This window comes from Pteronotus mesoamericanus, unplaced genomic scaffold, assembly GCF_021234165.1.
Source record: "Pteronotus mesoamericanus isolate MK-2021 breed Mesoamerican mustached bat unplaced genomic scaffold, CSHL_Meso_final contig_22, whole genome shotgun sequence".
Lineage (NCBI taxonomy): Eukaryota > Metazoa > Chordata > Mammalia > Chiroptera > Mormoopidae > Pteronotus > Pteronotus mesoamericanus.
The window spans coordinates 8,663,692-8,689,205 of NW_026555090.1; the positions used below are offsets into that span (position 1 = coordinate 8,663,692).

A 25,514-nucleotide genomic window follows, 5' to 3' on the forward strand; every position below is an offset into this window, starting at 1 on the left:
ATCAGAATGTTGGTACTAAGAAGGATGGTCGCCAGCAGCCACGCTGCCTGGGGCCTTGTACTCACCCCTTCTTCCTTCCTTCCGCACACGGCCCCTCTCCCTGGGACCCCTGACAGAGCCACAGCTTTGCTGGCTCACTAAGTCTTTTTTTTTTAAAGCAGCACAGCCTTCTTCCCTTTTATGAACCGCAATTGTCCCTGTGCAGTTGCACCTCCACAGGTGGGTGAAGCAGGTCTCCTCTGGTTGAAGCCCAGCAGCCCTGCTCCCCAGAGGACCCTCCTGGCCCCAGAGCCTCAGGGCATTCTTCCCTCCCGCCCTCCCTCCTTCAGAATACACCCCCTAGTACGCCAATGCCATTTGTCATTTCCAGTTACTTTATCAAGGATTCCCAGGGACCCCTGGATTTCAGAAGTGAGAAGGGCATCCAATTCACCGTTTCCATTTCTCTGCAACAGAGTCCTGCAGATCGTTTCAGAGCTCAGCGGTGGCCGGCGGGCTGCCTCCTGAGACCTTGAGGCTTGCTGAGTCGGGCCTCTTTATAAGGACGAAAGCCTCCAAACTGTTTGAGAAAATTGTTCAGAAAGCCCTCTTCATTCATGTATTGATTGCACATAATCCAGTGAACGTTTATTGAGGTTCTGGGGTGGGCAGAGCACGTCTGCGGGGCGCTGCGGGCCACGTGGCACCCATGTAGACGCTTGGCCGCCGCATCCCAGGAGCTGGCCTGCTCCTTGCTAAGCTGGGACAAGCACGGGCTGTGCTCCCGTAGACACCTCTGATGACAAGCGCTGTTGAGGTGGTCTTGACTATGAGCACCCCTCAAACGTCGTGGTCCAGCTCTTCTATACCCACATCTCTGGGGAGAGGGCTGCCTGCCTAGTAGACCGGGAGCAGCTGAGCCCAGGGGGTGCTGTGGAGTCTGTGTACGGGCTTCCTGGGAGCCCGGGCCGAGCTCACTCTGAAATCTGGGCAGGTGGGGTGTCTCCTTACTCTTTACCCCTGACTCTCCTTCTCCGGTCGTTCCCCCTTCGGGTTTTCCCTGTGCGCACCGAAACCTCTTGACTGACTCTCAGGAAACTAAGTGGGAACCATGGTCTTTCCTTCGTTTAGCGGGAGGGAAACCCCTCTCATGTAACCTCTGGGATTTAGGGAAGCATAGCAGCACCTGCTGGTGCCCTGTCAAGCTCCTTTGTTAAGCTGGTAAAATCATTTAGTGACTTGGGGAGCCACTCAGGGCTCTCCAGGTTGGTGGGGGTTGGAGGGCCTTGTGGCCCCTTGGCCTCCCCTTCTCTCAGGGGCCACTGACGCTGGGATCCCTAAGGCATCTCTTGACACAGCGCTGCCCCCACGTCTTGTCTGCATGGGTCTTTGAGTAGCTGTGATGCACTCCCATGAGCTGGTGGCAAAGGAGACACGACCCCAGCTCCCAGAGCCGCAGAGGGACACATCGATGCTATTTATCCTCCAAGCGACTGTCGCTGGCAGAGTGCACACATCCTAGGCTGATCAGCTAATGACTTTGGATTGGGCTAGTGCAGTGCCAAAAATGTGAGTCACTCACAGGTATGGACAGCAGTGAGCATGCTCCGTTGCCATGGGAACGGGAACATGTATTCGTCTCAAAGCACAAAAGAATTCACTTCCACTGCTCTGGTATGTGGCCGCTTCACACACAGTTCCCCAGGCACCTCTGTTCTCCCTAAGGCTCCTCATCCCCCTCTGCCCCTCCACCCAGCGTCACCCTCTCCCGGGTGGGCGTCCTGGGCTGGTGTACAGCGTGGAACCCCTCACTACTTGGTCGGTGTAGCCAGAGTCCAGCCATGCCTCAGATGCCTCGTTCGAAGTTTCAGTGACCTAATTCTGAAGCAGGGGAAGCAGAAGACCCACTACGTTCTGGAGATGAGGCAGTATGATAAGTGACAAGAACTAAGCTTTGAAGTGGGACAGTTTTGGCTCAAGCTCCTTTTCTGTCACCTGTGAGCACTGTAACCTTGAAAAAACACTCTTCTTCCTCTTCAGTGTCCTCAAAGATAAACTGGAATAATCCCTCCTTTACTTGACTATGGAAGGACTGAACTAAAGCATGTCCAAGTACTTGGCATATCCCTTAATAAGTGATCCCTCTCTTTCATTCTGTCTCCCCGCAGCCATTGAGGTATTGGCGCTGAGGATCCTGAGCAGTCAGCCAGGTGGCTGATGCGCCCGGGGACAGCTGTCTAGAATTCAGAGCTCTGGGCCGGGGGCCTGGTCTCCCTTACGCCAGTTGGGGGCTGTGTTGCAGAGGGCTCTGTGGTTGCAAAGATCCAAAACTGACTCCAGCTGATGTGAGCAACGGAGAACGTACTGCAAAGAGACTGGAAGGTCACAGCATAGGCAGAAGGCTGGAGAAACCTGAAGACAGATGGAACGGAGGCGCTGAGCTGAGGGAGACCAGGAGGCGGGGATAACGGGCACAGCCTCAGAGCACAAATGGTGTGGCCAGGTTTGCTTGGTTTTGATGGGTCAACTCCCTCCGTCTAAGCACCTGGAGGCAGGCATGGGTCACGCACCTTTGCCCTGTGAGAGACAAAGGCGCGACCTGGCACCCTTTGGGTTTGTAACGGGAGGGCTGGCGCCTAAATTACTAGCCTCATCGAGGGGGAGCCCAGTAGGGGAGAGAGTTCCCTGAAAAGGAAGAGGTGCTGTTGGGGTGGGTCGAGGACCCTGGGCAGCTTAAGCAACAAACGTCTGCCGCGGTGCCCGTGCACAGACCCCACTGTGGGCTTTTCAGAAAATGGGAGACGTGAACCAGGTGTTCTCAAAGAGCCCTTGGTTTCTAATGGGACTACTCGACTAATTAAATAGACAACTCTTCCCTTGGGGAGAAATATGAATTAGCACTATTAGCCTTCTGAGTTTTTCATTTTTTCCCCCTGAAGCCTCCCATTCCCCAACAGACATAATTAATAACCAATATTTTATAAAACCCACTTAATTTTTAATAAAATTTGCTTACAGAAAATTAAAGATTAGAACAAATGTATCTACCAGCCATATTTTTATAATCAATTTTTTGGAGCTATAATTCACCATAAATTAAAATTTGCCCATTTTATGTGTACAGGTCAATGATTTGACAAATGTACACACCCATGTCACTAACACTCTAATCAAAGTATAGGACATCTTTCCGGAAAGTTCTCTCTTGCCCATTAGCATGCAGTCTCTCCTCTTCTCCCACTCACCTCCACAGGTCTCTTCTGATGTCAGTCCTATAGACTAATTTCACCTATTGTGGGATTTCACAGAAATGGACTGTGTAGTTTGTACTCGTGGTTTCTTTTGCACAGGATAATATCTGAGATTTGTTCATATTGTTGTATTAATGGTTCATTCCTTTTTATTGCTAAGTAGAATCCCATTAGTTGAACCTACTGTGATTTGCTTTTCCATTTGTCAGTTGATGGACACTTGGGTTGTTTCCAGTTTTTAGCTATAATGAATGATTTTGCCGAAACATTGGTGTGCAAGTGTTTTAGACATGTTTTCATTTCTGTTGCGTGAATACCTAGGAATGAAATTGCTGGATCATAGGGTAAGTGTATGTTTAACTTTATCAGAAATGGCAAAACTGTTTTCTGCAGTGGCCATTCCACTTTACCCATCACTCACAGCAGCGTATGAGCTGCCAATTATTTACCTTTTAGCCACCGTTTTTTGTAGCCATTCTAGTAAGTGTGAAGTAATTTTTCACTGTGCTTTTAACTTGCATTTTCCTGAGGCTTAATGATGTTGAGCATTTTTCATGTGCTTATCACCATGTCTGGATTTGACACATATCAACACTTGTCAAGTGTCAATCACAAATAACACGTTCCTTGGCATTAAAAATCCTTGTGTGTTCCTTTAATTCTATTCCCTTTCTCCTCTCCCTGGAGGTAACCACTATTTTGTGGTTGGTATGTCATTTCCACAAGCATGTATTAGCATGTATGAATCCAAAATAGTATTCACTAATTTTGTGTGTGTGTTTTTAAACTCACGTGAAACATATACCGTACTTACCTTTTTGCAATTCGCTTTTTTTCATACCTTATGTTTTTGAGGTTTATCTACATTGATGCATACAGAAATGGTTTTACCTGCTGTTTGGTTTTCTAGCATGTGCCTATTTCACAGTTTATCACTATTAGTGGACGTTTTAGGTTATTGTAAGCAATCTACAAGGATTATTAGCCTTGCATGGTGTCTCGTAGTGGATTTGTGCGTGTCCCTCCGGGCTAGACGCCTGGACGGAGGATTTCTCGGTCTGAGTATGTACCTCTGGATTTTGCTAAATAGTGCCACAATGTTTCTCAAAGAGGTTTTGTAAATATATATACACACCGCCACCCACAATGTTGGAATTTCCATTCCCCTTGCCAACGTGTCAGACTTACTTTTGCCATCTGAGGGTGTGAGATATCACACCTTGGATTTAACTCTCTTTGCACTTCCTTCATTGCTAGTTGAGGTTGTGCCCATTTTCTTATGTGTATTTGTGGTTCGGATCTCCTCTCCCCTGTGTTTCCTATTCATATTCTGCTCACTTTTCTATTGGGCTCTGTTTTAATCATTGCTTTATACTCTCTTTCTTTTTGCTGTATATCCAGTCAAATTTATTGATCTATTACTTTATGGATTGTATTTTTTAATGTTTCATTTAAGAAAAGTGCTCTTATACTGAAGTAATAAGATGGTCTAAACTACTTTATAAAAGTTTTAAAGTTTTGTGTTTGACATTCAGTTCTTTGTTCTACCTATATTTTCTATCTATTGTTTGCTATAATTTAGGGACCCAATTCTACTTTTTTCTGAGTTGGCTATTATTCATTACTATTTATTATTTTTAAAAGCTAGCCCCTCTACTGATTTGATGGTCACTTTTGCCACATGTATCATTTTTTTTCTTGTCTCATTGGTCTGTTTATCTCTTCTGCTCACTCTTTCAATTATTTAACTTTGTAAGAAGTCTTATTCTCTAATGAAAACATGTCCACATTCTTCTTCAAACTTTTCTTGGATATTCTCTTTTTAAAAAAATATCTACTTATTTATTTATCTATTTATTATTATTCTCACCCTAGGACTTTTTTTTATTCCTTTTTAGAGAGAAAGGAAAGGAGAGAAAGAAACATCAATGTGAGAGAGAAACATTGATCAGTTGCTTCCCGTACGAGCTCAGACCAGGGACGAAACCTGCAACCTAGGCATGTGCCCTGACTGGGAATCAAACCTGTGCATGCGGGATGACACTCCAACCAAATGAGCCACAGCAGCTAGGGCATGTCTTGGATATTCTTGACTGTTGCGATCTTGTGTGAATTCTAGATTAGCTCTTTGAGGTCTATGCACAGCTCTGGCAGGATGTTGTTGAAATGGCACTGCATTTTGAGATTAGTGTGTAGTAAAAAGTCTACTTAGTGATATCAAGCCTTTCATCTAGAAATGAATTGTATCTGACTTTCTATATAGGTCTGTTAAATGTTTCTCAATACAGTTTCACCCTTTTCTTTATACAAGTCCTGAACTCTTCAGTTACTTTTACCCATAGCTAACTTATAGTTTTGTTGCTCTTGTGAATGACACCTTCAGTTTTTTCTTTTTAAATGTGATGTTTATTTTTATCAAAGCGACAGAATTTTAAAGAGCAGTACACTCCCCTACCCCACTTGACCCCCAAGTCCTTCTTCTCAGAGGCTACCATTTCTAAAAAAAAAATTTTTGATTGATTTGAGAGAAATATTTGTCATTCCACTGATTTATGCATTCACTGGTTGCTTCTTGTATGTGCCTTGACCAGGGATCAAACCTGAAACCTTGGCGGAGCGGGACGATGCTCACATCAACTGGGCTACCCAGCCCGGGCAAGTCACCACTTTTAACTCGAGGGCTTTATCTCTGTTTTTCTAAATAATGTATTTATAGTGTTATTTCTTACCCCACATCCCAGCAGCACACATTGTCTGTTGAACTGCTGATTGTAGAAAATTAGGAAATTAAGCCTGGCTCTCCTACCATCATTCTGTCCCCTCAGCGATGCGCACGCCCCTTTCTTTACGTCCCAAAATAGTGACACCATGAGGTTTGGCCATGTTAGAGTCTGGTGTTTACATTGCATGTCTGTGTAGATTAATTATAGCTGAGCTGTTTATTGGTTTCTGATTCTTTGATGGAACAACTTTTTTTATTTTCTCTAGTTAATTAAAGAAATGGAAGTAATAAAAACAAAAACAGTTATTTGCTGGTGTTCTGTGCCTCTCGCACCAGTTCTTCCGGGCTCTTGAGCAGCCCTGTGAAATTCCCTTGTATGCTGTTGACACGTGAAGCAATCCGTCAGGGCTGTTGGCTTCACTCGCCACAGAAGCGTCTCTTTGCTCAGGTTCCGTCTGTCTCTTTTTAGGTTGATGGGCAGCTGTCATTTTGGAATCTTCCTTTACCATCATCTCATTACATTCCTTTGCTTCTTGTCTGCTTTTGGCCACTTCTTGGATCTCACATTTTTGCTCTTTTTTGGTTTTCTCCCTTGTTTTGGTGGACCACGCATTTCTTTTCTTCATTTTTTTATCCTCACCTAAGGACATTTTTTCATTGCTTCTAGAGATAGAGGAAAGGAGAGAGAGAAACATCCATGTGAGAGAGAAGAGAAGCATTGATTGGTTGCCTCCCATACACGTCTGGACCAGGGATTGAACCTTCAACCTTTCGGTTACAGGACTATGCTCCAACCAACCAAGCCATACTAGCCAGGGCAGGAAATGGGCCTTATCTTAAGCCTATAGAATGTAATCATTTGCCTAATTGCCCTATTTTCATGAAGCCGGCTCACCCTGTCTTCTGGTGTCCGGTCCCCGAGTCCAGGAGCTCTGAACTGGTTTCCCTCTGAGTGTTGCTCTGCCACCTCCTGCCATAGGGGAGTGGGAGTCACTTGGTGGTCAAGGCTAGGGAGTGACCTAACAAGCAGTCACCACCTCCTTCTTAAAATTCCACCTCGTAGATACCTTGTGCCCGCGAGTCTTCCTGGGCATCTCTGAAGTTCTGCATTACGAATTGGCTTGTTTCTTGTTGGTGTGTCCCTCGGAAGTCATAAAGATTTCGGTTTTCTCCTCTATGCTAAGTCATTACCATTATCCATTTGTTTTCAGTTGTCTAAAATTTTGTGGATATGTCTCATTTATTGTCAATTCTTAGTACATTTTTTCCTCGTAGTGGCTCTGTACCTATTTTTTTCTCCAGTTATTTCTAATGGAATTGCAGGAAAGCATGTAGGTAACAACCTATTTTTAGCCACCCATTTTAAACCAAAGTATTATACTTTATGATTGTTGCTTATATTTAGGAACGAATACTGCTTGTTTTTATAAACAGGTCTTGAACTGTCTTACTAGTTCTGAGTGTCTGTGGAATTTCTCGGGTATTTTGGGGAGGCAGTTATACGAAGGTGTCTACAGTGTCTTCCTTTGAAATCCTTATATTTTTCACTTCTTTTTTTGCCTTACTGTGTTGTGGGGTCTTTGGTACAGTGTTGAAAAGCAGCAGCCGTGGTGAACAGACTTGTCTTATTCCTCACTATAAAGGAAAAGTTTCCAGTGTTTTCCACTCAGTATGGTGTTTATTCTGATTTTTGAGAGTTACCATTTACCAGACTAAGAAAATTTTGTTTTGTCCCTAGTTTGCGAATTTTACTCACAAAGGGGTGCTGAGCTTTGTCAGGTTCTTTGTTCTGCATCTAGATTATCCTGTTTGTAAAAAATAATCTTTTGGTGTGGTGAGTTTAACTAATAAGCTTTCAGATGATTCCATGTCTTTCCATTCCAAGGATTTGCTCACATGTATTTAGGATTTTTACACCTATGCCCTGCGAGGTTTGGAGGTAGGCTTTAGGCTTTAAAATTCCCCTTATATTGTTTTAGGTTTTTTTGAAGGCCAAAATCAAGGTATTTTAAAAGGAAATGAGTGTTTTTCTCTCTATTTCTGGGAGAGATTGTGTAAGTGTTGTCCTGTCCTTCAGAGTTTGAAAAAACTTTTCAGTAACACCACATAGACCCATTATAGTTTTTAAGGTAGATTTCAGATTGCTGGGTCAATTCCTTTGAAGGTTACAGATCGATTCAGGTTTTCCTCTCGAGTCAGTTTGGAACTTTTTATTTTTCTGGAAAATGATCAGCGACGGAAGATAGCACATAACCAGGTGGCTCCAAGACTCGTGGGAAGGTATCACCTTCAACTGATTCATGCGACCAACACCTCGAAGGTGGGGGCGGGTGGAAGTTAAGAGCTTTCCAGGGTTTTGTATTATTCAGAAGGCGAAAAGAGCTATTGAGAGACTTTATGCTTGAAGTCAAGGGTACACGTTAAAAATGTCAGTGTGACCACCAAAGTAGTAGAAATAGATCCTCGAAATTCCAAGTTTGGAGGCAGGGTGGGAGGGAGAATAAAGAAAACACAATCAATCCACGAGAAAGCAAGACAGGAGGGAGAGAAAAGCAAAGAGAAAGCATGTCCTAACGATGCCCGTTAGGCAGCCCCTCCTCCCCCGCAGAAGTGTCCCCGGACGTGCCCCCGCCCCGGTCCTCCCCCTGCGCACCCCACACACCGGCCACTCTGCACCGTGACTGCCCATCTGCCGTCTTTCTCTCTTACAGGAGGCAGATGCTTCCTGGGATCGGCCTGGGTCATTTATCTGCTTGTTTTCAGTGCCTGACATATAGTAGTTACTCAAGAAATGTTTCAATTAGCATGGCAAACGTGAACATATTGGCAAATGCTCCTCAGTCAAGTCCAATGGCTTTGGGGAGACATTGTAATCTGATCGCCTAGGTTGACCTGTGAGTGAGGGAACTGAGGAAATACCAGCAGCCTTGGGTCCAACTGGGGAAAAAGCTTTGGGAGCTGCCTAAACCGAAACCGCCTGTAAACTCCTCTGCTGCCGGTGTAGCTGTTGGGAGCTTGATGAGTACACGGTCGTGCCCTGAGACTGACTTTGTACAGGCAAAATAGCCTTGATGCTGCAAGGGAGTGTTTCTGAAACATTAGCACTGCACAGCTCACCTGGGCTGCCTGTTCCCATGGAGGTTCTGATGCAACAGGTCAGGGGAGGGGCCTGAACGCTGCATTCCTAACAAGCCCAGTGCTGCTGGTTCCTGGACCCTGCTCTATGTGGCGAGACTTCAGGCCGTCACCTATACTGAGGCTTTTCCCCGGGTGCTCGGGGACAACAGCAAAGTGGCCCTGTACTTGGAGGATAGGCTCAAATGGGACCTGTTCTAACTTCCAGGATTATTCCCATTGAACTTGAAAGATCCAAGCCCACGCTGGCCGGGGAGGGGTACTGGTTGGCTTCAAGCTGCATAACATGAACAGGCCTGTCCCAGCTTTGCACGGGGCCTCTGGGGTGGGATGAGTTCTCTGAAGTACCAGCGCAGTGATCGCACTCTTCCTCATTTTCCTGTTGCTCAGGCTGAGCCGCACAGCCTGTTTGGACACGTCGCATACTGGAAAACCCTTGTGTTTGTCATGCACATATCACTTGTCACTGTGCTCTGGCCCCACCACACCATCTGTGCAAAATCCCATTTCCTCACCTCATCCCTGCAGGCCTTGGCCCCGAGCTGTGGCTCTGGTCCCCGGCGGGGGGTCGTCTCCCCCCCCTGCGTCCTGCTGCCTGCCCTGGGTGGAGGCGGCAGCGGCGGCCTGCCTCTGCACACTCGGAGTTGTGACACAGGCCCGAGGGCGATGGCATCCGGACACCCATCTGCTTCTTAATATTGGCCCCCCTTCTTAGAGAAGTGGCGCAAATCCAGTGGGCGGGGGCCCAAAGTGCAGGAGAGCCACCAGCACAGGAGGGCTGGAGCGGGCAGCTCTCCCGGCTCTCGGTCCCACCTCAGCAGCGGTGCCTGGCAAGCGGGCCCTTCTGCTCTTGTCCTTACGATCACATCGAGGCCGCGGAGGGGAGCCTTGTGGACAGGAGGGTCATTCTTTCAGTAAGCGATGGAACCTGCTGCTTCTCTGGGTGCGGCCTGGCTCCAGGGTTTTACAGAAAGTGTATTTTAAGCCGGAAGGACCTCTTACACATCATGAAAAGCTGAAACTTCAGTGCCTCTCAGGGCTGTCCCCTGCACGCTCCTGGACCTCAGCAGGCTTTGTCCTTCGCTCTTCCTAGGGTGGGCAGCGATGACGCGGCCCTGCGAGGGGACTGGGAAGCCCCGGGGGGTGATGTGGGGCGTACTCTGCTGGCAGGGGTCTGCGTGCTGGTTGGAGTTCTGTGGCCCCAGCCTTCCCTTATTTCTCAACTTTGGCTGAACAAGCTGTTGGACCAGCTAGTGTACGGGCCCGGCAGGTAACAGCACCTGTGAGGCAGGTGGAGGTGCTGTCGTCAGCGCCCCAGAGACATTGGCGCAGCCCTGTTGGCCACACACTTGAGTCATCCAGCAAGTGTAAGAGGCCCCCAGGCTCCAGGTCCTCCCCAGAGAGCCTGTTGAATGGGTTGGGGGGTTCCTGAGCATTAGGGTGAGTTTCCAGTTCCCATGGGATTCTCACGGGCAGCCAGGGTTGAAAACCACGGCATTGGAGAATGGCGGGGAAGGCGGCAGCATTTCTCCTCATCCCCTCAGAACTTCAGTATGACCTTGATTTTTCAAGAAGCAATTGAGCCCTGGCTGGTGTGGCTCAGTGGATTGGCCTGCAAACCAAAGGATTGCCGGTTTGATTCCCAGTCAGGGCACATGCCTGGGTTGCAGGCGAGGTCGCCAGCTGGGGGCGCATGAAATGCAACCACACATTGATGTTTCTCTCCTTTTCTTTCCCCCTCTCACCCCCTCTCTAAAAATAAATAAATAAAATCTTAAAAAAGAAACAATTGAAATCTTTTCCATGGGAAATTTCCTGGATTTTATATGTTGGCATTTAAATCAAATATTTTTCAAATGTCTGTGGGCCGAGCAACATAACGGGGCTGGATTTGGCCCACAGTGCAGTGTGTCGTCCCTGGTCTACATAATGGGCAAGCCCCTGCCTCGGACGTGAATTCCAGCTGGGCCAGGTTCCACCTGTCTGGCCGTCCTCTGTGATCTCTGGTGCGCAAGTTCAGCTTCACCCACCCTGCCTTCCACCCTTTTTCTCTTCTTGTTTGTGGCCCCAGACTAAGAGCCCACCTCTATAAAAAGATGTTACTGCCCTGGCCTGTGGGGATCAGTCGGGTGGAGCGTCATCCTAATAACCAAAGGGTTTTGGCTTGATTCCCAGTCAGGGCACACACCTAGGTTGTGGGTTCGGTCCCTGCTGGGGGCACTTATGAAAGGCAACCAATCAATGTTTCTCTCACATCGTTGTTTCTAGCCCTCTCTCTCTCCCTCCCTTCCCCCTCTCTGAAATCAATGGGCGTGTCCTCGGGTGAGGATTGAAAAAAAAGAAAAGTTTCTGAGCACAGACCCTGGGTGATTCCTGTTATCCCATAACAACCCTATGGGAAAGGTACTATTTTTGGTCCCATTTCTCCAATTTGAAAAGTCACTTACTTGGCCAAGGGGCTGGTGGAGCCAGGACTTGAACGTGTGTCTCTTTGCCTCATAAACCCAAGCTGCCAGCCACCCCACTGCCTTCCTCTGCCTAGAATTCTTCAGTGCCCCTCTGGCCCGCTGCCCAGGAATACCCCCCTGAATGCCTTTGAGTGGGACCCTCTCCCTCTTGACTGGGTGACTTCTCGGAGCTCAGGTTGGGCTGGACCAGTGTTATGTGGTATGGGGTAGGGATGGGGAAGTGGGGATCCAGAACGTAGTCCCCTGGTTAAGAGAAGTGGCACATTTCTGCCTTCTGTATGATCTCTGCTCCCCATACCAACCCCCGCTTTCTAGACATGACATGCCTAGGAGAGAGCTTCTGCCCCTTTCTCCTAGCTTCCTTTTGATTTGGAAATGGGCTGGAGCTATGGCTTCTTTGCTGCTATTTTCTCTCTGAAGGCCAGGCTAGTCACCTGACCAGCTGAGTAGCGTCTATGGAAGCAGGGACTAGGAATGAAGGGAGAGCAAGGAACCCGGCTGGTGGCCGCAGAAGCTGGTGAACGAGCGGGCGGAGGGAGCCGGAGCACACCTCAGGACGTGGGCTGGGAGTGGGGTGCACAGGAAGCGGGGGCCCCTGCTTCCCTGCTGCCTGGCTAGAGCCAGATGGGGGAGGTTTGTGCAGCATGTCCGCAGCGAATAGGGTAGCGTTTCCCAGGAGACCGCACAAGGATGGGCTCAGGTGGCCTACGGGCAAGGCTTTCGGTGCCGCTGACTCACAGACGGAGAAGGGTTTTCCTCTTGCAAGTCTCTCTCTGTGCCTCGGTCCTACCGAGGAGAAAGTTTCCGGGGTGCTGGGTGAGAACGGGCCTCAGCAGTTTGCAGCATCCAGCTTGGCTTGATGCCGTTGCTTGATTTTCATTGTGTTTATTTTTGTGCTCCCTGTCTATATCTGGCAAATGTTACTAGTTTTCCATTCAGAGAATACGGTAACATTTTCTGAGAAATAAAATTTTTTAAAAAGTAAAAAAAAAGCGAATCAACAAAATGAATTAAGCAAACAAGACAAAAAGTAGTGCGATATGCTAAAAATGATAATGTGGTCAGTGAAAGGCTCCCAGGGGAAGCTGGGTGCAGGGGTTAAAGGTCAAACCTGTTAACAGTGGGATCTCAGGCAAGTCATTTCACGCCTCTCAGCCATAGTTGATGCCACTGTAAACTGTAATAGTAAATGAACATCAATGTTAACATTTATTTAATATTGAAGTAAATGTACATCACGTGCTTGGCCCAATGCCTGACACAGAGTGCTAGTAAGCGGTGGTTGTTATTGTGTGAAGCGTTCATCACCCCGAAATACTGCATCTGGAGGCAGGTATCCCTGGAAGAACGTGCTGATGACGAGCACAGGCCAGCCAGGGACTGGCACGTTTTGTGAGGGCGTGAGCTGTGTCAGCGCAGATGTTCTGGAGGCATGTCCCCTGTGTAGGTTTGATGGCTGGAACCTGCTGCTGAAGGGCCGGCGCGCAGGGGAGGTCCCTTCTGAGGAACGTTCCATAGCCAATGTGCAGAATCTGTGAGCACAGCAGGCCGGACGGGTGCGCCCTCCCGAAGCCTTGTTTGCGGCCTCGGCCTTTGGCTGGCCCCTGGGAACTTGAATTTAGGGAAGGTTCCCATCATTCCCCAAATGACAGGGTTAAACTATCATTATCTGTTATCTACAGATAATTGGGTTTAGAGTGTGCTTTCCTCCTGGGGACACAATAGGTCAAGGCTGCCTCTGGGACGAGCCCCAAAGAAGCTCCTTGGTGCGGCGACCCTGAGCTCCCCTGGCAGGCGCGCTTGCCGCCGCCGCCCCCGCCCCGGCCGCGGCGCGCTGCTGGAGGAGTGAGGAGGCCTGCGGGCAGCTGGCACCCGGTTTCCTCGGGACCTCGCCTGGGTGCCTCTCCCTTTTTTTGATTTTGCTTCCTTTCCTTTTGCCGTAATAAATGATGGCCTTGAGCAGGACTACCTGTTGAGCGGTGAATCATTAAACCCAGGGGTGGTCCTGGGAACCCCGACAAAGCCAGTCTCTGCCTTCAGCTGGGAGGCGACCCAGGGGACCCTGGACCCTTAGGTCAGAAGGTCTCCTGGCAGCAGACTGAGGGATGCGACGGGACCACTGCTGCTTCTGGGAAGAGCTAGCCCCTCAGGAGCAGACGGTGAGCAGCGCCCCCTTGGGGGAGCTGGCGTGATCTCACTGCACTTTCATGAGGCAGCGTGAGAGGCGAGTGGGGCTCAGGTGGGTGTGTTCATGTGCGGCTCCCGGCTCAGCGGTGGCTCCTGCTAAATCTCTGATGGACAGGTTACAGCGCCAGACTGGTTGTCACAGACTTGACCGAGGTGGAGACCGCTGGTTCGGCACCAGCGGTGTCTGAGACACCACCCTCCTGCTCTTTACAAAACGTGATGTGCTCAGGGTCAATGTCAAGGTTTAGGAATGTTGGTATCAACTTCCCTCCCAGGGACCCAATTCAGTTACGGAAGGAATCAGAATCCTGTCTACTAATTTGGTTCTTTTTTCAGACTGCAAGTGATGGTTTCTTAACTCTGACCACAGCCACCCGGAGCCAGGGTTAGGGCAGGGAATGCAGAGTCTGCCTGTGTCTTGAAGAATCGTCAGGGGGCCCCATAGGCAGACATCCCCGGCTTCAGGCTGGCGGGGCAGTGGCCTGGTTTTTCTACCGGGGTTTCCAGGGAGGTGGCCTTGTTTTTCTATCGGGGTTTCAAAGGAGGTATTTGGCCAGTGGTCCTGCTGGCCTTTTTGTCTGATGCCCCAGCCCGTGGAGGTGGCGGCAGGCGGGGCAGAGGGAAGCTCAGAGAGGTGGGGCGCTTACCTGCATGGAGGGCTGAAGGGAGTCAGGATGAAACTGGAGGCTGAGGAGACTTGGGTGATGGCGGCCGGAGGCATGGAAGCACCCAGCCTTCATCACGTTTTATGAAGGAGGCCAAGCTGCGGAGTGGGAGAGTGAGCTGCCCCTCACAGCAGTGTAAGCAAGAGCAGGCCAATGTTATTTTTTATGTTTTACTTTTTTGTGGGGGGGGGCAGACCAATTTAAAATGCTTTCTGTATATTAACTCATTTAACCCTTGCAAGAGGCATTACAATTATTTTCATTTTCATGGGATTCTCTGATGGGTCCAGAGAGTTCACGGGACTTGCCCACGTGAGCTCGATATGAACGCGGTCCCAACCCTTCGCCACTGCACTGTGTGAGGTTTGCTGCCCTAGAAATATGGTCGCTTCGGACTCCAATATTCAGTGACCCCCAAGGAGCCAGTCAAAGCAGATCTTAGCCAACTTCCAGAACGACAGTGACATCACAGGCTTTCTGTCCTAGTTATAGGGTCTTTCCTAAAATGACTGTAACTACTTAAAAGTGAACCTCTTACACCATTTGCGTCATCGTGTGCATTACCGAAGGGGCCCTCTCGGTGCCGCACGTGTTTCGGGAACCTCTGTGCTCTGGGAAACCCCCACGCTCGGCATTGCTCCACGAGCCGCGTCTGCAGACCACAGCGGAAGCTCCATCGTCCGGCTTCGATCACGTTTCCCTAGAGCTGCTTCTGCTCTGCGTTGTGTGCGGGTCCTGACACAGCACTTCCACTTGGCAGACGTGGGCTTGGGGTTGTGGTCAGAGCGGAGGGACTTTCTTCCAGCCGCTCGAGTCCTCCACGGGGGTGGCGGCAGCAGCCACTGGCTTAGACCCAGGTCCGCTCTGATGCCCTGGCAATGTGACCAGCCTCTGCTCTGCCCACAGGGGGGGTGGGCGTGCGGGTGGGGGAAGCCATTCTCTCCAGCTGGTGGCCCTTTCCCTTCCCTCTCTCAGGTGCCTCTGGCATGGACCACCACCCACCCCTGAAAGCCCCCTTTACAACAGCTACAGGTCACACAATCAGTTGAGTTATAAGAAGCGGCCTCAGCTGCACTTGGGATCCTGTCATCCTCTCCTGCTCTCCCACAGTTCCCTGCCCCTCCCCCTCCTCCAAGACGGAAGGCACCTCTCCACCCTACCCTACCCCATCCCACAGATCTCCGGTCACTGGGAAAATTAGGGTACACGTAGGGAGTATTCTAATTATTTTCACCTTAGTCTGAGGTCAGGCTGTGTTTCACACCCAAGTAGCCAGGCCCCGACCCCAGCTCCCCACGTGCCCCTGAACAGCCGTCCTGCCGCGGCTGCCCCACCCTCAGCTGTGCCTGGCACTCTGCTCTCTTGCATATCTTCTGCACCGAGCCCATTTTCCCAACACTCCTTATTTCCTTAGTGCCGCGCAGCCTGCCTAGTTGGTCCCATGATGCTGTGAAGCCCCAGCCAGGGCTTTGCAAGGCATTGGTATTGGGAAAAATTTCCTGAAGTGTACGGGACCTGACCTTCAGAAGAGGTCAGGGCTTAGAGACGGAGGAGAGAGGCTGGACACTCCCACGTTACACAGAGGGGACCTTCCGACACAGGCAGAGTTGTGGGTGGCAGCGAGATGGTGGGTCTTTGTGCAGAAGAGGGATGGGGGCTTGGTATCGACAGCCTGCAGAAACACAGGTGGCTTGTACCAAGCTGTACTTGCTTGTTAAGAGCTATATATTCCACAGCAATCAACAGCTTAATGGGCTCACTTATCTCCGGAAGAACATTCCTTTTGGATGATAAGGGACCGCCCCTCCCTGGGGTGAACAGGCTGCCACTGAGCCACATGCTTCCGAAGGTGGTATAGGTCCCGTGAAGCACCAGAAATTGTTTGCCTAACAATGTGGGCATAAATGGTGACATGTCTCATCCACATTCACATATAGTCTGATTTGGCCAGATCTGGACAGCTGGTAATGTTTCCCAAAGATATGTTCACATCCTAACCCCTGGAAGTTGGTAATGTTATATCTTTGGAAAAAGGGTCTTTGCAGATGTAACTAAATTAAGGATTCTGAGATGATATTTTCCTGGATTATCCATCTAGGTCCTGAATACAATCTCAAGTGCCCTTCTAAAAGGGAGGCAGAAGGAGAATTACTACTACACTCGGAAGAGGAGGAATGTATATGATGAGGGAGGCAGGGACCGGAGTGGTGAGGCCACAAGCTAAGGGAAGGCGGCAGCCACCGGGATCTGGAAGAGGCGAGGACAGGTTTCTCCCCAGAGCCTTCAGGGGCAGAGGGTCCTGCCAACACCTTCATTTCCATTCAGTGACACAGATCATGATTTCTGGCCTCCAGAACGCTGAGAGAAGATATTTCTGTAGTTTTAGACCACCGGGTTTGCAGTAACTTTACAGTGGCCCTAGGATACTAGTATGGTAGGGAGGGGGGCATTTGGAAGTGCAGTTCTCTTTGGGAGAGGAGCTTACCCACCAGTACAGGCTGAAGGGAGGGTCTGGACTTCCAGTCTACTCTATGTCCTTTGGGCTTTTGCCGATGTATTATACCCCGGCCTTTAGGAAGAGAACGTTAGAACTCTTCCTAATGCCTGTTACAGAAACCCCGCTCAGACTGGCTTCAAACAAAAAGGGAATCGATCGGCTGGTGTTACTGAAACACTCCCAGATGTCAGCTTCCAGCATGGCTCGATCAAGGGGCTTCACGGCGCCAGCACAGTGTGATGTCTTTCTCTGCCTTCCACCCTCTCTTCCCCACGAGCCCCCTTTCTTCTGTGTTGGCTCCATTCTCAGGGAGGCTTTTCCTGCAAGGTGTCAGCAGGTTCAGGCTTGCCTCCTATCGTAACACTACTCCCGTTCCCCAATAAGTCCAACCACAGTCCAAGGACTGAGCTTCCGATGACTGATTTGGGTCACCTGCTCATCCCTGGACTAGTCATCATGGCCAAGGGGATGGACTTGCTCATTGGAGAGGTGGGAGGAAAGGTGCTTCCCTGAAGGAAAACCAGGGCACACTCATCAGAAGCAGGGGTGCGCATGGCCATGAGGCGGGCACATACAGCAGAGAGCTGCCACAAGCCTCTTCCAACTTTTGGTGGCTGCCAGCATCCTTTAGCTTGTGGCCAGATCGCTCTGGTCTCTGCCTGCCTGAGCATACTCCTTCTCTTCTGTGTGTCGTAAAATCTCCCTCTGCCTCCGTCTCATCAGGGCACTCGGGACACTGATTAGGGCCCAGCTGGATCGTCCAGGACAGTCTCCTTATCGCAAAGTCCTTAATCTAATAACATTTACAAAGTTAAGATATATTTGCTGCCAGCCTGGTGGTTCCTGAGGCTGGTAAAACACCTTGTAAGCCGCCATATGACCCATCATGTGCTTGGAAATGCCAGTTCCTACCACTGAGGCTTTTGCTCTGCCGCAAGAATCCCAAGTGTGAAAACCAGACCCACAGACCCGCACACAATGGGAGACAAAGAAGCTGATTTGGAAGGTCCCTAAGGAGGGGCTGGGTGAGGGCACTGAGAAGCTGCAGCTGCAGTAGCTGCCGCTGCTGGGCCCTTGTGTTGGAAAATCCCACTGAAGTATCTTTGAACTTCAGCTGGCATATACGTGATTAATGCTGGATCTGGTGAAAGCTGTGTTTGGGAAATGGAAAAGGGAAGTGGGGTGAGCACTCCTGCTACAATGGGGCTCTCTCTGGTAACAGCCTTTGAAGGGCGGTGACTCACTGGGGGCACTGAGCAACAGAGGGACTGCTGTGGCTGGAGCACTTCCTCTGCCCCTTGGAAGCGGGAGCCCCAGGCCTGGGTGCCCTACAGGAGCCCCGGGCCAGGGAGGGCGACCAGGAGTTGAGCTGCGCTAGGTGTTGGTCCGGTAGCTGTGATGGTGAACAGGTTGAAGGAGAGGCCCTGCAGTAGGAGTCCCAGAGCCAGATGTGCAAGCTCTGCTCTCCTTCAGTGTTACTGATAAGAGCGTGACCTTGGGTTGTCCCCCTGACAAAGCCTCAGTTCCACCTGGGGTCCAGTGCCAGGGCTGACGCTTCCTAGCTGTAAATGCACACACACCCCTGGGGCCATCTGCTAACGATTTGAACCTCAGTTTCCTCCTCAGTCATGGGTATAATTAGAGAACCTACCCCACAGAGGGTTGGTGAAGAGCAAATGAATGACCGTCACGTATGCACGTGCTGCCATGGTTGTAATTTTTGGAAAATGGAGACAAATTAAGGTCACCTGCCTCTAACATCGGTGTGAATATTAAATGAGCTAATGCACATACATATCTAGAGCAGGGCCCTACCACTCTCTCCCTGTGGATTTAAGCTCCCTGCAGGCAAGGCTCTCTGTCTAGCAAGGGGTGTCTAGCGCATAAGAGATGCATGGAGAACATTTGTCGGATGGACCAGTGAACAAATGCACTGTGCTCTGCAGATGACACCTTGACACAGGTGGTCCCAAGCCCCAAAGTATCTCAGATGTCATGTCAGGGCTTTGCTAGAGCAATTGCTTCCATGCTTTGGAACAGGGATGTGGCTTTGGAAAAGATGCTGGACAATTGCAACAGAGAAGTTAAACAAGTGCCTCACTGTGCCCGGCAGAGACTGCAGGATAGCAGGGGTTCACCTGGGGCCTTGGGGACACATGGGTGCGTACGTGCACTCACGCCCACCGGATACCACTGTGCCTCTGTGCATCCTTTTGATGGCATTGGGGAGAAGCAGGGACTCCTTTTGTCAGAATGACAAAAAGTGGTGTAAGCAGACTGCCTGCCTGTCCCTGCAGGGGCATCCCCATGAGACCGCAGAGGCACCCTCTGCTGCCCCCTTCATCCACTCAGGGAAACTGTGCCAGCCAGTTGGGACTACAGGGTGGGGCTGGGGGAAGCTTTGCTGGGGGACCATCCTTTGCAGGAGGCCCTTGTTTAGGGACTCCTGGGTAGCTGTCCCCTCGCCCAGGCAGCCCCAGCTGCTGCAGACCTCACTCACAGAATGCGGCACTCCCCCGGGTGCCCGCGGGAGCTCTGGGGCCAGAGGGCATTTGGTGTGGGGACTGAGCTCTGCAGGGCCATTGGGAACATTCCTCTGCCAGCGGTGGCTCAGCAGCCCAGGGCGAGGGAACAGGGACTGGGGATGTGAGCAGCTCTGCTGGCTAATTCAGGGATTTCTGAGACCAAAAGCAACCCAACGGCCAAGCCGGATTAGCCTGTTATTTGAAATTATTCCCATAAAGAGAGTTATGTGTTCATGTGCCTTCTCTAACCAAGGTGCATTTTATATGTTTTTAATGTCTATGTATATTTCCTGTGTCAAAGAAGAGTCATTTGAGGATGGTTCCAGAACACTTATAGAATCTACTTTAAAATATTTACCAAAATAATAAAAATTTCTCCTTAATTGTGAGTCAGAGTTTCTCTGTGATCTCCAACAGTCCTACGGTTGACCTCTCTGTGGCAATGGACTGGAGTCATGCTCACTGGGAACCAGCTAAGACAGGGTCCACACCAGGGTCTCTTAGCTTTGGCACTATTGACATTTGGGGATGGATAATACTTTTTTATGGGCGCAATCCTGTGCACTGTAGGATGTTTAGCAGCATCCCTAGACCCTAATTACTGAATGCCAGTGGCCACCTATGGTAGGCATGGTAATGACCCTCTCTCCCCGCAAAAGATGTTCATCATGGCCTGCAACCCGTGAGTGTTAGGTTAACAACAAGAGGGAACTGAGCTTATGGATGGAATTAAGGTTGCAAATCAGCTGACTACGAGATGGGGATATTATCCTGGATTATCCACCAGGCCCAATAAAATCACAGGAGCCTCATAAGTGGAAGAAGACAGAAAAGAGTAAACCAGAGTGTTGGCAATGTGAAAAGGACTTGACCCACCATTGCAGGTTTTGGGGATGGAAGAGGGGGCCACAAGCCAGGGAATGCACGTGGCATCTAGAAGCTGAAAAAGACCAGGAGGTAGATCCCTCCCAAGAGCCTCCACAGGGAACGCAGCCCTGCCAGCACCTTGATTTTAGCCCAGTGAGACGCACTTCTGAACTACAGACCTCTCAGATACTAAATTCGTGGTGTTGTCCTAAGCCACCAAGTCTGGTAATTTGGTGCAGCAGCAATTGGAAACTGATTTACCTGCCCACATCTTCAGTCCCCATTGTGACAACCAGGACATGTCTCCAGACGTTGCTGTCACCTGTGGGTCAACACCGGCCCTGGGTCTGAAGCGCTGGCCATGTGCCATGCCGTGCTGTTTGCCTAGAAACCGGCAGGGGAAAGGGTTTCCCTGGTTTATGATGACAGTGAGGTTGGGAGTGCGCACACCCCATGTGGCTGGCTCCGCGAGGAAGGGCCCGATGGTGTAAGGGGGGGCACAGCTGCCCCCCCACACCCTCCCGGAGCCTCCTGGGCCTGTCGCACTGTCATTAGTGGCACAGTCTTCCTGTCGGTGCTTGTGCGTATTTGAATGAAACTAGAAAAAGAAGCTGAGCTATCTTCAACTGCACCATAAAAGAGAATATAAAAACTCAATAAAACTCTGAAATGTCAGCTGAAACAGCAGTGCAGGCAGAGACCTCGCAGGCACTGGCTGTGGGCGTGGCGTGGGGAGGCGAGGCCCGGAGCCCAGCCTGCGCTGAGGGCCACGGGCCTGGGCTCTGGGCCAAGCACACAGCCCCCTGGTTTCTGGACCCAACCCCGATGCTGTAATTCTGTTTATTTTGCTGAAGATGAAATCCATATGGTTCTGATTTCTGCTTTGTGATCCATCATCTCTGTGTGGCTTCGGAGCCAGAAACCATGTGAAGCAGCTTTGAAGTTGTTGTTCTGGGGCAAGTAGGAAGTTGGGGTTTACTGGGGCAACCACCAGGCTCCCGTTGGATTTAGGGGAAGTGGGCTGGCACAGTCAGTTCCGGTCCTGACCCAGGAGCTGGTCCGGGTCAGAAGCTCCGAGTGGACTTGCACAGCCAGGTGTCCTTGCTGGTCCTCAGCTTCAGTCACAGAGACGCTTTGGTCACAGAGACTCTTCATTCCAGGAGTTGTGGCTGCAAAAACAGGTGGTTCCGTGTTACCTGCTGCCACTGTGTGGTCAGATGGAGCCGTGGCCTTTGGCTCCTCCCTGCAGGGCAACAGCTGGGCTATGCCTGGGAGCAGACAAAGGGCAGATGTGGGAGAGAAGAAAAAGGAAGTCAGTGAACAACTAGGATATGGAGGAAGACGTCATGTGTATCCATGGGTTTATATTGAAGGGCCAGCCAGACCTTTCCATGAAGGGCTGACCTAACTGGATAACTGGTACATGGAGGCCAGTGGCCCCCAGATTTCAGCGTGTATTGGAATCGCTTACCTGAAGGGCTTGTTCAAACGGATGACAGAGTTTCTGTTTCAGGAGGGCTGGGGTGAGGCTCATGCTTCGGAACAAACTCAGGTGATGCTGATGAGGCTGGTCCACAGCTGAGAACCATTGCTCTTGAACAAGAAGAGCATCTTTGTAATTAGAAGCGGGATGAATAACGAATAGTTCTCAGGACTTTACAGTTTCTCTCTAAGGACCCCACTTTTGATTTGAATAATCCTGTGGGAAAGTAGTATCATCATCTGTGATTTTTTTTTTCTTTTTCAAGGCGAAAGTAGCATTTGCTTTATTTTTTATATCACCATATAGTAAAGTTGGCTTTCGGGAGGGTATACATTACTGTGAACTTCAATACATATTATAGATTTATGCAACCCCCTCCCCAAACATGATGTAGGACTGTTGCCTCACCCCAAGATCCTGTCTCATGCTCTCCCTCTGCACTCACACCCTCCCTGCCCAACTCCTCATGTAACATCCATCCCTACGGTTTGGTATTTTTGAGAAGGTTCTATAAATGGAATTGTACAGTACAACCTTTTGAGACTGGCTTCTCAACATATCTGTGAGGTGGTTGGAGGTTGTTGCATGTATCAATTTGGAGGTTGTTCCTTTGTACTGGTAAGTAGTATTCCATTGTATGGTGGTACCACCATTTTTTCATCAATTCCTATTGATGATCTTTTGAGTTGTTTCCAGCTTGTGATTATATTTTTAAATAGCTGTTCTGAACATTCATGTATAAGATTTCGTGTGGACACGTGTTTTCCTTTGCCTTGTGTCGATACCGAGGAGAGGGCTTACGGGGCCATATGTTAAGTGTACATGTGACTCGATAGGAAACTGCAAGCTGCTCTCCAGAGTGGCCACACCACTTTGCATCCACCAGCCGTAGGGGAGCGTTCCAGTCGCTCTGCAGGTCATGTCTGAGCCTAACTGTGTAAATGAGTCTCAGAAAGGCTCAGAGAGTTGCCCAAGGCCCCAGCCTCTTGGCTGGTCCCTGGATGCTGGAACCCACGCCTTTGACCTGACAGTGGCGAACATCCTGGGTGGAGGCTCTGCTGAGCAAGAGCTACGGCGCCGTGGCTGCTGTGCGGGCTTGAGGCCTCCAGCAACATCCAAGCGTGTGTGGCAGGGCTAAGTAAGGCGCACACCCAGGGCTTAGGGAAACAAGAGGAAAGTGGAAAAAGGAGGTGACCAAGGAGAAAAGATGCACATGCCAGAACCACAGAGGTGGAAGGCATTAGGTTACTTTTCCATCCCCCGGCCACCCATTCCCTCTTACTTTTAGGTTGAGGCTCAGAGAGATGAAGCAGCCTGCGCTCGCTGGTGCCTCTTGGCTCCTTGCCTGTCGAGGGCAGTGGCAGGAGCCACCTTCGTTCCCAGCGGCATCCTTAACGGCAGCAGGGCCGCCGGCTGCTTCCCCTGGGACTGGAAGAGTATCGCTTTTCCACACTGATGTACCTGGTCGAGCTCATCATGCTCCTCAGAGCCTTGGCCTCAGGTCCGCTGCAGGCCGGAGTTGGCTTTGGGGAGGAATTGTGCAGGGGGCCGCGGCCAGAGCTGAAACCAGAGCGGTGACTTCATGGGGCGGAGGAGGTTCATGGAAGGGAAGGTCCCTCCTCTGGAGGCCATCCCACCCGCCCTAGGGGGACCGGGCGCAGCTGCTCTGGAAGGCTTGGACATGCTTTCCCCATTGCAGCATACTTCTCTTTCATTTTGAATATCATTTGTTTGGTTGCCACAGCAACGTCGTCTCTATTTTAATGCTAACCTGCGTGGCTGCAACTTTCTATATATAAATGCTGCTTTGCACAGTGAATTAGCTGACGCCACGGGGAAGCAGCGGATGTGGAACTGGTGACAGAAAATGACCAGCGTGTCAGATTTGCAAGAGGAGGGACTGCGGGGCTGAGGTGAGTTGGAACACGCAGTGTGCAGTGATCCTCAGGGCAGGTGCTCGAAGCTCATTGGAGCAGGTGAGCGGGAGGCCGGCCACTCCTGTGGAAGGGAGGCCTTCGTTGGACAGCCTCCTGCTGGGCAGGGTCTTGGCTCTGCTTTGGGGGGGACTTCTCTTTCCCCCACATACCCCCTCCTTATTCCCTCAGTGAGCCTGGGCCACACGGGGACCGGGGCACCCAAGGCTCTGCAAAGAAGAGCAAGCCACATGGGCGGGGGATGGGGATGCGGGGTGGGGGGCGGGTGGTGACATCTTAGGTGAGCTCAGTGCAAAGTGAAGTTTTCTTGCTTCCTTCGACTTATTTCGGTTCCCTGTTCTGGATCTTCACCTCCTCCTCTTGCTTGCGTTTCCTTAGTTCCTGAGTGTGGTCAGTTCCTGCCAGGGCCAAATGGCCCCAAATGCTGTGGGTAGAGTTCTCAGGGGACACCTGGAAGGGGCCCCGGGAGTCGGCAGGCTCGGCTCCTTTGGGCTGTAGATGAGGGGGGGAGCAGAGAGGGGCCGTGCTCTACGAGACATCACCCAGCCAGTCAGAGAGAGAGAGGGTCAGGGCCAGGTCCCGAGGGACCGTCGGGGTCCCTCACGTGTGCACCTTCCGGTGGGAGTCAGGGCAGCTCATGGGTGCGCACAGCTGGGCGGCAGGGTGGCAGAGAGGGCCGCATGCTCAGGGTGTTCCTTTCTTGTGTCACAAGTTGGCATGTAGTGAACACAGGATTATATAACAGGATTAGAAGCCATTAGGTTTCTGGAAAGAGCATGGACGTTACAGTCTAGAAAACAGGGATTTGTGTGGATTCAGCCACTGCCTGGGTGACAAATTGTGTCAACGTTTCTGAGGCTCTATTTCCGCACCGAAGCGCCGGGTGTGAGATCTGCCCCCGGTGTGCTGGGGTGGGGTGGGGCGGGGGTCATGTCACGCCCAGGTAGACCCGCCGGGGACATCGTTCAGGTCCTGATGGGGGTGATGCGTGTGCGGGCAAGGCCATTTGGAAACCATCAGGCGCCCTCACGTGTGTCCCCGTGACAGGGAGAGGGTGCCACCAGCAGCAGAGGAGCTCTCTGAAGACTGGCTTCCGTGTCCTGTTGCCAGACACTGTGCAGTTTTGTCGTCGTTGGAAGTCTCATTCTGGCTTTCTCTGCTATAACATCACTCCACAAATACTTGAGGTGCCAAAGACCTCAAAGACCTGGACGCTGTTCTTGAAAAGAAAAAATGTGTATGATTATAGTCGAAGTGTCTGGGTGGTACGCAGGCTGCAGGGGCTGGGCAGTCAGGAAGAGGGGAGTGAAGGGTTTCGTTGGAGGAATTTCTGATTCCTGTAAAAGGAGGTGAAGGAAGGGATTCTAAAAACATAGCCCGGGACCAGGTAAAGCAGTGTGTTTTGAGCCTTGAGTCACAAACCACATCATGGGTGCAATCTGTATTAACCAGCGTAAAAATGAGAATGGGAAGGTATCGGAGTGCGTCGCATGTGGTAAGGGGAGTATTGTGGCATGAAAATGTTGCTTTGTGTGTGATTTGGGCTGTGAAGTAAAATGTGCTTTTTACTGTGGGTCAGACTTTCAGAACAAATGTATGGCAACTGCGGGCCTTGAGTGGTGGCGACCCGACGAACCCGAACCCTCTCCTGCAGGGGCCGGGGGCTTCCTTTCCAAAGAAGCCCGGGAGAAGGCAGGGGCTCAGCGGGGAGAGCCTCTTGCAAGCCTCCGTCTGAGGAGCGGACGTGGTGCAGCGGGCAGCGCAGAGGGGGACCAGCCAGCCAGCTGGGCCCAAGGTGGCA

General features: G+C 50.6%; 1 protein-coding gene across 3 annotated transcripts in view; it reads left to right on the top strand.

Annotated features, from left to right (window-relative positions):
- The window catches only part of GAS7 (growth arrest specific 7), a 202,444-nt gene that overhangs the window by 74,145 nt on the left and 102,785 nt on the right, over window positions 1–25,514 (top strand). Inside the window, exon 1 of one of the 3 annotated variants that reach the window (XM_054571248.1) lies at window positions 23,627–23,692. The exons of 1 other annotated variant lie outside the window; for it this stretch is intronic. The gene's annotated coding sequence lies outside the window, so the exon portion shown is untranslated. Of the gene's footprint in view, window positions 1–23,626; window positions 23,693–23,731; window positions 23,756–25,514 lie in introns of those variants that run through there. One more of the 3 variants, XM_054571249.1, reaches the window with a different exon arrangement.